Below are 16,904 nucleotides of genomic sequence, written 5' to 3' on the forward strand. Positions count from 1 at the left end.
ATGGCCATGGCATGAAAGAAGGCTGAACTGGCAAGGGGATGCAGAGGTCAAGGACCATAGAGGAGCAGCCCTCCAACTCCTTTTGGCAGACAGGGCTCTTCAGAGGCCTTGTCACAGAGCTAGTTGGATGCACAGGGAGGTGACATTAGGTGACGAAGGGCAGGAAACTGAAAAGAGCTGAAGTCAGTAGAGGCAATAGAGTTGAGCAGAGCTAAACTGAGTAGAGCTGAGGTCAGTAGAGGCGAATGGAGGTAAGCCATGATGAAAGCAGGGATCAGACAGAAAGCGAAGAGAGAAAGTGAGGCAGAGGAGAGAAGGGAGCAAGGAAACAGAAGACAGGTGATGTAACAACTTCAGGCCACTCGGGACGTCACCACATTGAATTCACGTCAGTGTGAGAAAACGCCACGTCAGCCAGGCGGAAAAATGGTGGCCGATTGTTTACGTCTAGCGAATCTGGAGAAGCACTATCGAATGGGATAGGAGCTAGAATGCAGAGAGAATCCTGATGCTCGAATGGAGGGAAGCCAGAGATGCAGCAAGGAAGCCAGTTGGAATGAATCCACGGAGAAGCAGCCAAGAGAGCACAGCAGACCTTGCACGGAGGAGAGGCAGAGGTAAGCAGCATAAAAAAAGAGATGCTCATGTCGGAGGGGACAAGCAAGTCAGTTTGATGCAACAAGACAACCAAATTCACCATTTGTGTTGGATACAGCCTTTGCCTTTAACCTATCCATGCAGTGAACACACCTACACACAGTAATATAATGAGCACACTTGCCCAGAGCGGTGGGCCCAACAGTGGCAGCTTGCCAAGCCCAAGTATCGACTCCACAACACTCTCATCAATAGTCTGAAGCCATCACAAAACAAAAGACAGCAAGGGAGACAAAAAGAGTGATAGACAGAGAGGGTGAGAAACCAAAATCTATAACGGAAATCATTATTCGTATTAGGGTTTTTTTTTTTCCCTGACAGTCCTATTTTCGCTTGCTAGGCTGTATGCAAACAGAGGTAGCACATTCTGTTTACACTTGAGTGAAATGCAGCTGCGATGTGCCTCTGACTACCTCTGAATAAGGTTTAAGTGATCCGATTGTAATCAAATCACAATGCGTCCTGGGCGTGTTTACACCTTGTTCTTTATTTTGCTGCTGTCCAATAATATTTGTTTTTTTGTTTTCTCCATGGTTTGAAACCTGTAGCTGTTCTGCTTATACTGTGTAAGTAATGCTGGTAATTCTAAGGAAGTTTTTGCCCTCTTCTGCAAAGTCACTATTTTGGACATGCATGATTTTCTATGGACAGTGACAATATGGTCCACAGAGATCTGAATGTGATCTAATCACCAAAAAGGATTTCAAAGCCATACAAATGGTTTCGATGATTTTTTATTTGCCTCAACACGAAGATGCATCAGCACTGAGATTCATTTTTCTTGTGCCGATTAGCGATTAGTAATCCAATCAGAGCTTTCCTAACTGACTGGCATTTATCTGCCCCCCCCCCCCCCCCACTCTGATACTAATTCAATGTGTTTAGGACTCCATTTGAGCTAATACATTTATCTACAAAGACATGTACAGTTACTGTATTTGTGATGTTTGATGACATTTGCCTCATATTTCTGACCTTCTGTTAAGTCCTAATTAGCTCTGTGTGATATTCATCCTGTATGTGAGAGCTAAATGTCACCATGTTCCTATTCTGTCCTGAAATCTATTTCAATGAATGTCATTGTTAAGATTAACATCTCTGTACTGAGATAATGCACGGTAGCAAATGTTTAGAAATGGGCAGATTCTACTGGGAGAATCCTGATGTTTTCTTTATATAGAAATACATGCAAAATGTATTATCAAACAATTGTATTTATAATATATATTATTTATAATTTACAGTGGGGAAAAAAGTATTTAGTCAGTCACCAATTGTGCAAGTTCTCCCACTTAAAAAGATGAGAGAGGCCTGCAATTGACTTCATAGGTAGACCTCAACTATGAAAGACAAAATGAGAAAACAATTCTGAAAATCGCATTGTCTGATTTTTAAAGAATTTATTTGCAAATAATGGTGGAAAATAAGTATTTGGTCAATAACAAAAGTTTATCTCAATACTTTGTTATATATCCTTTGCTGGCAATGACAGAGGTCAAACGTTTTCTGTAAGTCTTCTCAAGGTTGGCACACACCATTGCTGGTATGTTGGCCCATTCCTCCATGCAGATCTCCTCTAGAGCAGTGATGTTTTGGGGCTGTCGGCAGGCAACACGGACTTTCAATTCCCTCCAAAGGTTTTCTATGGGGTTGAGATCTGGAGACTGGCTAGGCCACTCCAGGACCTTGAAATGCTTCTTACGAAGCCACTTCTTTGTTGCCCTGGCAGTGTGCTTGGGATTATTGTCATGCTAAAAGACCCAGCCACGTTTCATCTTCAATGTCATTGCTGATGGAAAGAGGTTTGCACTAAAAATCTCACAATAAATGGCCCCATTCATTCTTTCATGTACACGGACCAGTCGTCCTAGTCCCTTTGCAGAGAAACAGCCCCAGAGCATGATGTTGCCACCCCCATGCTTCACAGTTGGTATGGTGTTCTTTGGATACAACTCAGCATTCACTCTCCTTCAAACATGAGTGTTTGTACCAAACAGTTCTACTTTGGTTTCTTCTGACCATAAGACATTCTCCCAATACTCTTCTGGAACATCCAAATGCAATCTAGCAAACTTCAGACGCGCCCAGATATGTACTGGCTTAAGCAGGGGAACACGTCTGGCACTGCAAGATCTGAGTCCCTGGTGGCGTAGTGTGTTACTGACGGTAGCCTTTGTAATGTTGGTCCCAGCTTTCTGCAGGTCATTCACTAGGTCCCCCCGTGTGGTCCTGTGATTTTTTTCTCACCATTCTTGTGATCATTTTGACCCCACGGGCTGAGATCTTGCGTAGAGCCCCTGATCGAGGGAGATTAGCAGTGGTCTTGTAGGTCTCCCATTTTCTGATTATTGCTCCCACAGTAGATTTCTTCACACCAAGCTGCTTGCCTATTGCAGATTCAGTCTTCCCAGCCTGGTGCAGGTCTACAATTTTGTGAAGTTTATTACAAACAATAAACAGCAAAACAAAAAGGCAAAGCAGCAAACATTACGTGGGAAAAGGGGTGAACAGAAACACAACCGTGACAACCAAGAGTGGGCAAAACAAAAGAGCACACCTGGGGCTGGTGAGGCACAAGGGCTAAGCTAGCTGCTGGGGCTGAGCCTGAATTACTAGGTGAAAAAAAATCTACAGGCAGTGCCTGGGGGAACTCCAGATAAATGAAAGGGCTGTACTCGTCAGGCGCTCTGAACTTACATGACGAGAGTGCGTGGGGAATCAGCCGCCAAACCCAAAAGACTGAACCGGTCCGGTGGTGGGGCTCGCTACCTTGAATATCTGTGAACATCACTCGCTAACATGAAGTAGGCCCCAGCGGACCCTAAGGTTTAATCCATCTCGCTGGTTAGCCTAATACGCTAAGCTAGCTACGGCTGGAAGAGTTTACTCGTTTTAGTAGGACTCACAAACTCGACCGGTGAGTGCTGAGTACGATAGGTTCACTGAGTACCCTGAGTGCATTGGTTGCACTGTGTGCAGTTTTCGGCAACCGGCAGCTGACACTAGCCCTCCTTAAATCCGCCAGCCACAGGTGTAACTTATTACTGAAAACAATAAACGGACACATGACGCAAACACAACCTAGAACAAAGATGGCGACGATGGGTGTCAAGCAAGAGTCAGTTTCAACATAAAAGTCCAGAACATAACATGACCGTGACGTGAGTGTTCATGATCGCCTACGGGCCATGGCCCGAGACCGCCACCCGGGGCGGGCGCGGCGGCGCCGGCATGACAATAAATCTGAAATGGACACTTGTTTCTTGCAGTCAACATGTGATGCAGGATGCTGCATGGGATGCAGGAGAAATCTCACATATGAACTTTGACTATGGCCAAATTGTTGTGACTAAACAGCGGAACATCTTCAAAGCAGGATTTTGGGGTGATCTTGGTCAGCTGGGGTGAAAAACTACTGACAGTGGTCCGAGGAGGCACAAATGGACGCAACAGGATGTTGGGCATCTCATCTATTCCAGGCTATTCCATTTGGGCAGAAACCAACAGCAGGGATACTGCATCGCAAGTCTCTAACATGTTTAACAATGCATTTACTTCTTAGTCTTATTTCTTAATTATTCCTTGCCCTGCCTATTCCCTTCAGGTGTCTCTCATCCTGTCATCCTGTGTATAAGCAGTCTCTGCTTCAGCATACCTGTTCAGTGGTTCAGTCTGGCTTTGTGTACATGTGGGATAAGCTTAATCTGGTTAAGATATACAGCAGACAAGAGATGAAGTAAGTAATGCTAACGTCTTCCTAACTTGTTTAACCCTTAAATTTCCTGGTTGGTATGGAAGCAAAGATATGAGAGAGAGAGAGAGAGAGAGAGAGAGAGATTAGAACTTATCTTTTGGTTTTTGAAGTTTAGGTTATGCTTGGGTTAATATTCACACAGAGGACTAGTGTGTGTGTGTGTGTTTGTGTGTGTGTGTGTGTGTGTGTATGTGTGTGTGTGTTTGTGTCCTTTGAAGACTGGGCTTCTGCTCAGTGAGCTACATGTTATCAGTAATTTGGACTGACTTGATCTTGGATTGACCTTGAGTCACTAAATACAGCACACACATACACTCACACAAACTTTCCTCTTGTTTGTTTTTCTCTTGTTTGTTTAATCTGCTTTTACAACTGTACATGAGTTTCTGTTTCTTACTTGTTTAGCTTCTTACCTCACTCATTTTAATGGCCCTCCTACACCTGTTCTCTTTGGTCCTGTGCAAAAGTCCACAGTCCTTGTCACTGTCAGGTTTTTGGAAGGAATATTCTTTCAGGGTTTTATTCATCCTCCCTACCATGAGCACTGAACTAAAACTGTCATCAGCCAAAAATAATAGGCAGAGTGCTTGCCCAAATATTCATTTAGCAATCATGTTTGATGCAAGCAATTAATGTCCAATTCAGTTAATTACACTCTGTTTGATGAGTCCCCTGGTGTTTTCCACTCATAGCAAACCAAGACCGGCACATATTGGATAAATGTGACTAGAAAAGTATTTTGCAAAAAAAAAACCCAAAAAAACCAATTGTGCAATGTTTAGCAGCTAAGAGAACGCACAAACTCAAAATCACTGCTCTTTTGATAGAGATGAGGTTTAAATGAGGTAACAGACAGATGGAACGTGTATTCACGTGTATGTATAAATATGCCTGAAGCTTCTTGTAGATAATGAGCCGGACTTAGGTGTTGAGTTTGGATGTGAACAAGCAAGCTCTCACAACTGTATCTATATGTCCTTGATGATCACCAGGTTTATTTTTAAATGTTTTGTAATATATTTCACCTAAGGGCTCTACACTATGTAGGCTGCATGTGTTACTCATTTATGCTTCAAGGATCTGTTCATGCACAAATATTTTTTATCCAGCCACTACATACTGTACTTATGTTCAGTGTGCATTTGTTTGTTTTTGTGCATTTGTTTGGAGTTTGGTACAGTTTGGACATCTTACAACAGTGGTTTTCAACTTGTGGGTGTCATGGACACTCTGCTCTGACCCCACACTCTCAAATCCTTTTCATGCCTCCTCTCTATTTTCACTTCAATTATTCATCATAAGCACTTTACCCTAGTATTTTGTTGTGTTTAATTGTCCCATGTGTTCTAATGTGTCCTTGTCACCATGTCAGGCAAAAAAAACTCAAAGGCCTATCTTCAAGTCAGTGCGCATGACGGTTCCTCCAAAGTGACCTTGCAAACTACCTCAGCATTGGTGGCTTCTTCATTTACATTAACATTTATGGCATTTAGCAGACACTCTTATCCAGAGCGACTTACAAAAGTGCTTCACTATTTACTCAAGAATAACCTTAGCTAGTTTGAATAGACAAAAAATTCAAAGATACCTTTAAGCTTAGATACTACTGAAGGTAAGTCAATATGGAGATCATAGTACTCTACTATTCGCCCAAGTATTCTCGGAAGAGGTGGGTCTTCAGTCTGTGTTTGAAGACAGCGAGCGCCTCTGCTGTTCGGACACCCAGGGGCAGTTTGTTCCACCACTTTGGTGCCAAGTGTCTTCCATAGATTTTAAGGGATGGTGGGTCAAGCCAAGCCGTACTTGAAGCTCAAAGGGCTCAAAGGGGTGCAGATCAGCTTTTGACCATTGCCATCAGGTACGGAGGGGCTAGTCCATTCTTGGCTTTGTAGGCCAGGGTCAGGGTTTTGAATCTGCAGCTGTTCCTATGTTTTGACCTCTCTACATTGACCTCTCTACCATTTGAATACAACCTGCCTCACCTCATTTGTTACAATGATGTGGATAAACAACATAAAAAGATAATTATGACATCATTTTTAAAATGTATGTCTTATTACTGAATTTCTGTAAAGCTGCTTTGTAAAAATGTCTATTGTAAAACAATGTTATATATCACATTTGATTTTGAGATGTGTTTGAGCTGATTATGAAGCATCAAATGTGACAGACACTATACTTGATCTCCTTCATTCAGAATATACACTAAATGAACAAACGTACTGGGACACCTACACATTATACATACAGGAGCTTTGATATCCCATGAGTATTAATAAGGAGTTGGTCCTCTTTTTGTAGCTATGACAACTTCCACTCTTCTGGAAAAGCTTTCAACAAGATTTTGGAGTGTGTGTGTAGGAATTATTGTCCATTCATCCAGAAGAGCATTTATGTGGTTAGACACACTTGAGAGGTTAGAGGAGAGGGCCTTGTTCACAATCTCCATTCTAGTTCATCCCAAAGGTGCTTGATGGGGTTGAGGTCAGGGCTCTGTGTGGGCCAGTTTAACACTAAGCTTACTGAACCATGCCATTATGAACCTTCCTTTGTGCTCTAGGATCCAGTCAGGCTGGACCAAAAGCCAGAAAGTTGGAATCATACTTGCATAAGCATACTTTTCTTCACTGGAACTAAGGGCCTAGTCCCTGAAAAACAACCCCATAACATTATCCTTCCACAACCAAATTTTCCATTGGCATTTGAATACTCCATCCAACACTTGGCACTGTGCTTGAAAATGTTTAATGTAAAATGTGAATCAAATGTTTTTATTTTTTGTTAAAAATTAAGCAAGGTCCAGATGATGAGTGCAAGAGGGTAAGCCACAGAAGGTCAATGCTGAAAAGATTGTCTGTTCACAAAGTGCAGTATCAAAGAATATTAAGGAAAGTTGTCTGGAAGGGGAAAATGTGGTAGAAAAAGGTACTCGAGCAACAGACTTTGAGAGGATTGTTATGACTGAGGTTGGTGTCAGTGCATCAAGAGCCACCACACACAGATCTCTTTAGGAAAGGGGCTACAACTGTCACATTCCTAGTATTTATGTGAAGTCACTCCTGAACCAAAGACAATATCAGAAGCGGCTTAATTGGGATAAAGAAAAAAAGAACTGGAGCGTTTCTCAGTGGTCTAAAGTCCTCTTTTTTAGATGAAAATAAATTTTGTTCATTTGGAAATCAAGGTCTTAGAATCTAGAGGGAAAGTGGACAGGCACAGAATCCAAGGTGTCTAAAGTCAAGTGTGAACTTTCCACAGTCCACTGTATTTCAAGTCGACACAGCCATCTAACAGGAAATTTTATACCACTTCATGCTTTCATCTGCTGTCAAGCTTTATGGATATGTTAATTCCTTTACCAACTGGACTTAGTATCTCCTCACAGTGCCAAAACTATTACCAAATGGTTTGCTGACCATGTGCTTCATTGGCCAGGCAACATCTCCGGATCTAAACCCCATAGTCAGGGCACGGCAAGGAAGAAGATGAGAAGCAAGGCAATGTATTTACAGATAAGATACATCCCATATTTATGAACTCATCTATTCACAAAAATGGATATAAAGTACTATTCACTAAAATAGGTATATAATACTAACACTGTAATAGGATTGCTATATTTATTAATTTGTGAGAAAAGTAATCTTACAACTCTACATTTAAAGCCTTTTAAAACATTTAAAAATACAAAGATTCAAGTATTAATTGTTTAATAATAAAACTTTATTTAGAAATAAATGAAATGAAAACTTAAATGTTCTGCCAAGCTCTCTGCCTTAGCAAGTATTCATATTGCAAGTAAAATGCAAGTATTCATATTGCTCTCTTTGATGCAAGTAACATAATTCCTATTAGGTCAGTAACTGTAATGTGATTGCAAGACTGTTATCTGCAATGCATTACATTACATAATTACAGAAAAAAAGTTCTTTGATAACTGAACTTTGTTTTGTACTGTGTTACCCCAAACACTGGTTCTGAGGCACTGAAACACTAGTTGACCATAGTGATTACTTTGACCTTCCTGAAATATTTATGGAAAAAAAAGTTTAAAACGGCATGTACAGCCTATAATTGCAATAAGGAAAATATGTGTGACATGTCTTGACAGAGGCAGAACAGAAAGTGACACATCTATGAGTGTAATTAATTGCAAGTAATGATGCTTTAAAATGCATTATACCACAGTCTAGACTGACTACACAAACCAATCCACACAGTTCCATGACTTGAACAGCCCATCTCTCTTTGAATGTTCTATATACTTTCAGGCACCCAGCAGGTGTCTAACTCCCAACTAAAGCTTTCCCAAACACAGACATCACTAAATAAACCATTTCAATAGACTTGGCTCATTTTACCATTATGTGGGCTTAGCCCTTCTGTCTCCAAGACATAAGCAAACTTCAACCACCAAGTACATATCTGCCTGCTGGATGGGGGATTATTTAAATTCGAATGTTTGCTGGTACATTAAACACCCTGGATGTTAATAATAAAGGTATGTAGCTTAGTCTAAATTCTTCAGTCATAAAATATTGTTATACTTACTAATGTGACTAAAATTAATGAGTTTAGCATAAAACAATGTTGAGTAAAACACTGTGAAGTCCTACAGAACTACAGAAGAACTTTTTACTATATCCAGCATCTGTCAGCATAGGAACTGAAGTCTGATGGACTTATTTCTTCTACTTTTAGATTCTTAAGCCCATAATTGCTATTCTGTCAGGTGCCCAGGTATGAGTCTATATGTCAGACAAATGTGAAAAATCTAATCATAAACTCATGCTAAAATTGAGCCAACCTGCTCTGTGTTATCATAAGACGTATTAGGCTAATCACATTACCAATTCTCAAACAGCCTTAAGCAAAATTCAAATGTATTTAAGTTTCTTGGCATCTTAAGATTTGACTTTAAAACATATTTTACATATTTTATCATCCCATATTCCTGAAGGCAGTTTTAAGCTGTGGTGGATGGAACTGTGTAGTTTCTTTTTTCAGTCATCATTTCTGTGTTTTATTGCAATATGGTAACAAGAGAGGTCGCAAATAATGATTATGTTGTTAATAATTTATTGATGAGCCTTCGTTGATATGTTAGTCAAGTGTTTATTGTGTAATTACTAACACACTGTCATGTGACAAAGTTAGGACACGCTAACAATGAGCCATTAAATTTACCAATCAAGAGCAAACTAAAAATCCTCTCTAATCATGTTCTAATCATCTGCAGCTGATGTGGTGCACCTGATTCTAATTTTAGGTATTTTAAAGAGTAAGATCAAATGTCCATATGTTTAAATATATTGACATATTCACATGACTGTATGTGTCCCTTTTTTTGCCAATTTTGTATTCAAAACTAAAATCTATTGTTTCTTATAACAAATGAAATCAGTGTTGTTGAAATATCATTGCTGTGGTCAGTCAGCATGCCTCGCCGACGTCTCTTCTTGGATGGCAGCTCACCACCTCAAACTCAACCCCAGCAAGATGGAGCTGCTGTACATCCCGGGAACTGCTGGACCAAAAAACGATCTTGCCATCACCTTGGTCGATCTTGGTCACTCCTTCTACAGAAGCTCGAAGCCTTGGTGTAGTCATGGATGATCAGTTATCGTTCTCAAGTCATGTTGCAAACGTAACTCGGTCCTGCAGATTTCTCCTGGACAACATCCGGAGAATTCGACCCTTCCTCTCTAGAGAGGCCACCCAGGTGCTTGTTTAGTCTCTCGTCATTTCAAGACTTGACTACTGCAACTCTCTTCTGGCTGGTCTTCCTCTGTGCATCATCAGGCCCCTGCAACTCCTCCAGAATGCAGCGGCACGGGTCGTCTTCAATGTTCCTAAATTCAGCCATGTCACTCCACTGCTGCGTTCTCTTCACTGGCTTCCTGTAGCTGCTGCCAGCATCAGATTCAAAACCCTGACTCTGGCCTACAAAGCCAAGAACGGACCAGCCCCTCCATACTTGATGGCAATGGTCAAAAGCCGATCCGCACCTAGAGCCCTTCGAGCTTCAAGTACGGTTCGGCTCGACCCGCCATCCCTCAAAATCTGCAGAAGACAAGCGCCCAGGCTTTTTTCTGTCCTGGCACCAAAGTGGTGGAACGAGCTTCCCCTGGGTGTCCGAACGGCCGAGTCGCTCGCTGTCTTCAAATGTCAGTTAAGCCTCTGCAGTGCCCCCTGAGGTTCAACTCTGCTATAGGCATGAATGACATGGCTCAGAATCAAAGTAACCAAAGCCACAATATGCAAATCACTCAACCAGGATTCCTTTGTTTATCTACGAGGTCACAAATTTATATATAATAAGATTAATAAGCCCAGAGGATGATGTTATGGCTTTGGAAGCTTTGGATAGGTTAAATGACAACATTTAAGTTAATGAATGGCACACCTGTGGATGTATTTTTAGGGCATTTAGTGCTTCAAACACACAGTTTCCTTGTGTGACATCATGGGAAAAACAAATGAAATCAGCCAAGATATCAGGAAGAGAACTGTAGACTTTCATGGCGTGTAAGGCCAGACAACACAGGATGAACACTCGCAGAGACGAAACTAAGCAAGGTGTTTATTTGAACACAAAACAAGGTTGAGAACAAACAGGGTGCAGCAATCTATGGGTCAAAACTAGAACACAAACATAAGGTGACAAATGAAGAGGCGAACACAACAAACCTGGGACTGGGAGGAAGGCCAGACTAAACTAAATATCTACACAAGGGAAGGGGATAAGCGAAACCACAAGCCTAGCTTGGGACATAGGGGGAAACTAGAAATTAAATCTAGAGCTGCGCTCAGAATAAACAAAGGGTGTAGCTGGAGAGCCAGCTGCCAGATTAGATAGGCAAGCCCAACCTGAGTACACTGTGACTGCCTCGTGAGCTGTGATCGCCAAGGAAGTGATGCAACACGCTTTCCTCTAGAACCAGACTAGGCTATCTCTTGATCCACCTCTAGCCTACATGAACACGCTACTGACACGTGGAGAAACGTGCAGAGTCAAGGAGATTCCATTCACGGCAGCAAGTAGCAGTCCGTGAGCTGCTTAAATGCTCCCAGTCCCTAGTGCAACACATGCACATTAACAAATGAACCGGAATGAATACAAATTAACTTCAAACAAGGCGGAGGTCCTTATATGGGCCTGTGGGCGGCGGCCCGGGATCGCCCTGGGGGAGGACGCGTTAACGAGGACCTGACATAGACCTCCATAAGTTATCTTTGGGTACAATTTCCAGATGTCTGAAGGTGCCACATTGATTTGTTTAAACAATTATACACAAGTAAGAAAAACATGGGAATGTCCAGCCATCATACTGCTCAGGATGGAGACTTCTGTGTCACAGAGATGAATGTGTTTTGCTCCGAAATGTGCATATCAACCCCAGAACAAAAGCAAAAGACCTTGTGAAGATGCTGGCTGAAGCTGGTAAGTGAGTATCATTATCCACAGTGAAACAAGTCCTATACCGACATGGGCTGAAAGGCCACTCAGCAAGGAAAAAGCCATTACTTCAAAAGTAACCTAAAAAAGACAAATTACAGTTTGCAAATGCACACAGGGGAAAAGACCTTAAATTTTGGAGATGTGTCCTGTGGTCTGATGAAACTAAAATTGAACTGTTTGGCCATAATGACCATCGTTACATTTGACGGAAAAAAGGGGAAGCTTGCAAGCCTGAGCAAAACCATCCCAACTGTGATGTATGGGGTGGCATGTGGGGGTGGTTTGCTGCGGGAGGGACTGGTGCACTTCACAAAATAGATGCCATAATGAGGAAAGAATATTATATGGAAATACTGAAGCAACTTTGAATTTTCCAAATGCCAAACTAGTTACAAAGTGGCTTAAGGACAACAAAGGCAATGTTGTCAGTCCAATAAAAAAATTTGTGGGCAAAGGTGAAAAGGCATGTGCAAGCAAGGTAGCCTACAATCCTGACTGAGTTATACCAGTTCAGGAGGAATGAGCCAGTATTCCAGCAAAATATTGTGTGAATATTTGAAGTAATACAGTTCAAAGGCAACTCTACCAAATACAAGAAAAAGTAAGTAAACTTGTGTCCTCATTGAAAAACAATAAAAATAAATCTTTATAATTGACTTAAAACTGGAAAGGTTTAGTCTGATTTAAGATCAGACAGTGTAAATTTTTCATACAGTGTATATGAACTTCTGGATTCAACTATCCAACCATATCCTGTGTCCATTTGGTGCATCAGTTTTGTACGACCTCAGAAATTTATGTTACGCATATGCAATGTGCAATACACACAAAAACGGTAGGGACAGTGCAGGCAGTCCCACATCTGTATGATATGTTCTTACCACTGCACAGAGACAAATACACTGGTAAGAACTGTTAACAAGAGATCAATATTATTTTAAAAGTTGATGTGGAAACCTGGTCAGTACTACCTCTAGTGGAAGCCTCCAGTAACATGTGTAGCACATTGGTAAGCATGTGAACAGTTACATGCAGCCAATTGTCTTTATGAATTCATGGCCAAACAGCAAGTATATCTCAGGTCTAAGGTACACAGATGCTAAGTGGCTTCTCAGCTTTGCACACCTGGGCTTTAAACAGCACTTGCAGTTCTTGAAACGTTCACATTGGTTCCTGGCATCATCTATTTGCATATTGGATGTGTCCCTTCCTACCTTCACTCACTGTCTGTGTGTAGACATTCCCATAATGGTTGCCAGCCAGCCTTAGAATTAAAGGCTCTTGCATTGTCACTGACCATACTGTCATTAAGTCTCTCGGTTCTAAAAAAGGATTTAAAGGCAAGTGAACCTCTGGGTTTACAGTGGAGCTGGCACATATAAAATATATTATTTTTTGGATGAGTAAATAATGTAAGTTTTGTATGAAAAATTATTAAAAAAACATTTCTTGTTCTGTAAATTGTAAATTTACAAACACGAAAATAATGATTTGCTGATTTTGTGGTTATCTTAACACAAAGTTTGTAACAGCCTGAAGCAAAATAATCATTGATGCCTAAGCTAAGTAAATCTAATCTGTCTAGGTAAATACATTTTCTTAAGAATGACTACCAATGCAGTTGAGCTAACTAAAAATCTTGCATCAGTTGCATCAGTTTTTTCAACAATTTCTGTTTTAAACAGTGTTATAAACCGTAATAAAGACATAAATATTAGATAACCCTTATTAACAATGAATGAATAAATAATTTGCAGACCTTAACATAAAGTGCTACAATATATAAAAAACTAATTATTTTATTTACTACTGGATCAGTATAACTATGTTTGTGTAAATATTTAAGCGTAACAATTTATTTTTGTTATTTTTATGCATTTATTTTTGTAATTTATACATACAATTTTGACAGAGGGAACACAAGCACTAATATACTTTGACTTTTAATAGCCGAGCCTAGCTGAAAAAAAATATCTGAGTTTTAGTAGGAAACCCATTGTAGAATCCAACAGAAAAGCCAAAAGGCAGACTTATTTAACATAAATGTCTCACTGTGCAGACTGATGGTGGGCCACTGAAGTATTACTGAACTAAAAAGTGTAAGTAACTGCAGAGTGGTTAAACAATGGCAATCCATGGGCCATCTCCTACCCATATGCAGAACAGCGGGGGGATATGTCGCCATGGGGTTTTATTTACTTAAAATTACGGAAACCCTGTTAGCTACATTCATCTCCCTGGAAATGAAGGTTTGTTAAAATGACTGTGCAAGCTACCCACTGATACAGGGAGAACATTGCAACCAAGTTAGTTTTGACAAACTTACTTTCTTTTCACTGCTGGTGGCTGAAAAACTCCTAACTTTATCTCTCAGGCAAGTGTCTGGAATCATTTCTAATAAGAAATATACTTAGTATTAGTATATTTTACTAATATACTTATATTACTATAAATATACTACTTCGGTTCCTCTCAGTTCTTTGTGGCATAAAGACTCTACAAAATGTTGGAAAACATTTCCCACACCATTACACCACCTCTGCCACTCTGGCTGTTGGTGCCAAATTTCTTGCCTTAACCTCTGTGTGCTTTAGCAGAAGTCAGGAGTGAATTCTGACTAAACTCTACAGAGAGTTGTGCTGAAAATCCCATGGGATCTACAGGTATGGAAAGTCTTAAACCAGCCTTTCTGGCACCAACAATCTTGCCATGCTCCAAATCATTGCGATAACATTTATTTCTCATTTTGAGGGTTGTCATGAACATTACCTAAACTGCTGGTTTTGTATCTGCAGGGTTTTATGTGTGGCCCTACTGCCACATCATTTGCTGATTAAATAATTACATGTAGTTGTACAGTTGTACAGAAGTTGTGTAGTTTGTTCCTAAACAAAGGAACTTAAGTACACTATAATATTATTACTTAAAGTACTCAAATAAGTACAACTCAGCCTTATCCGTCCTCCAGGTTTGTTGTCCTCAGAATTAAACTCTTTTGTAATATCAAACCAAACTTAAGCCAGGGATGCCTGTCTATAAGTGTCTTTCAGTGGAAAGAAGCCACCTGTCCTTGTCATCACCTCACAGTGTTTCGTGTGTAGGTTTGTGTAATCCTGCGACTGTGTGAGTGATGCTAACGTGTGTTTATTTGACCAGCGGGGTCTCGGAGTGTGTCATCTGCAAGGTCCAATTCGCTGGCCATAATTAGACTATAAATCATGTATCGATGTGGCTCCCTCTGACACACAGTGCTGCACAGTTTTGTGGCCTGAACTAATGCATCATATTAGCTCTACAGCAGCCACGCAGATGCACAGCTGAGTCTTTGCTGTGTTGTGTGTGTGTCCACCCCATCCAACTACACAACATTCTAAATTTACAACATTCGTTCCACATACCTTTCTTTATATGCTCTTGATACAGTCTTGATACAGACATTTTAATGGTAAAAATTTAAGATCTTAATTATACTTCACCTTTACCTTGGAATGACCTACAGAACTAGTTGAAACCTAAGCAACTTTTTCAGATTTAGAGTTAATCTTCAAGTATTTTACTATTATTATTTGTTTGCTTTCAGTGATTTTTTCTTCTTAAAATGTGCTTTTGGATAGACCAAGAAATGACTGCAACTTGATCATTCTTCTGCAGACCAGTATTTGCCCCTCAAATAAGCTTGCAACACTTATGTGTATGATAACATTGCAGTATAAGTAATTCTTTTTATTGTTAAATAGTTACACTACACCAGCAGGGTGAGGAAGCGTGCAGGCAAAATTACATCTGACCCCTCACATCCTGGACACCTCCTCTTCTAGAAACTCCCTTCTGGTAGAAGACTGCGGTCCATTAAAACCAGCACAACACATCATGCTAACAGCTTTTTCCCCAGAGCTGTAGCGCTCCTCAACCACAGTGGACACCTCCCACTGTAAACCTCAAAACATACAACTGAACTGTACCAAACCGGACTGAACAGCTATTTGCACTCTGCCTATTTGCACTATGACTATTTGCACACCTGTACAGATGTTCTCTTTCTGTAAATATTCAGGTCATCTGTAACTTTCTATATATAATATTTTTCAACTAAATCTGTTTCACATCTCTCAGCTTCTTCAGCTCTTTATTACCTTTAGTACGTTTTACTTTTTTAATGTATCCCCTACCCTATTTATTGTTTAGTGAAATTTTCCTTTAGTTTAGTACTGTAAATAATCTGTGTTCTGTGTTTTTGTTACTTGTCATGCGTGTTGCTCTCACCAAGACAAATTCCTTGTATGTGTACTTGGTGAAATAAAGAAAGATTCTGATTCTGATTCTAAAGGGACAAGAAAACATATACTGTACGTGAAAATGCTGTTTGTGGACTACAGTTCAAGATTTACGCTATTGTTCCCCCTGACATCAAGCTCTGGGATCTGGGTCTGAACAACTCTCAGTTGTTGTCAGACCACAACTCGTGCAGGTCAGACCACGTACAACGGAGTTATCGACTGCTTCCAGGAGATCATGTATGCAGCTGGATCATAAAGATCCTGACAGGCTGATGAGTTAAGCATGGGCGGCATCACATTCTCCTTACTGCCTCTTAACATCGTAGCCCCTCTGGGCTATGTGCTTAGCCCAAATTTATTTGTATAGCGCTGACTATAACAGCCTAATTTAAAAGGAGAGAGCCAGAAGGTAACACAGACACGGGAACACCCTGAAATGCTAGCGTTCACCTGCTCCACCATCCACACACCTGAATGATGATCCAGCTGAGAGTTGAACTACTAAGAAGTAATCTTGATTGTTCATTATATGTAATAAGATCTCACAGGTACTCAGGAGCAAGGCCATGTAGGGCTTTATATGTTAATAGAAGAATTTTGTATTCAATACGAAATTTAACTGGGAGCCAGTGCAGTGCTGATAGAACAGGACTGATATGGTTAAATTTTCTAGTTTTAGTAAGGACCCTGGCTGCAGCATTTTAAACTAGTTGCAGTTTATTTAGGTTCCTGCTGAAACAATCTGACAATAGTG

This window comes from Salminus brasiliensis, chromosome 7 (genome assembly GCF_030463535.1).
Source record: "Salminus brasiliensis chromosome 7, fSalBra1.hap2, whole genome shotgun sequence".
Taxonomy (NCBI): domain Eukaryota; kingdom Metazoa; phylum Chordata; class Actinopteri; order Characiformes; family Bryconidae; genus Salminus; species Salminus brasiliensis.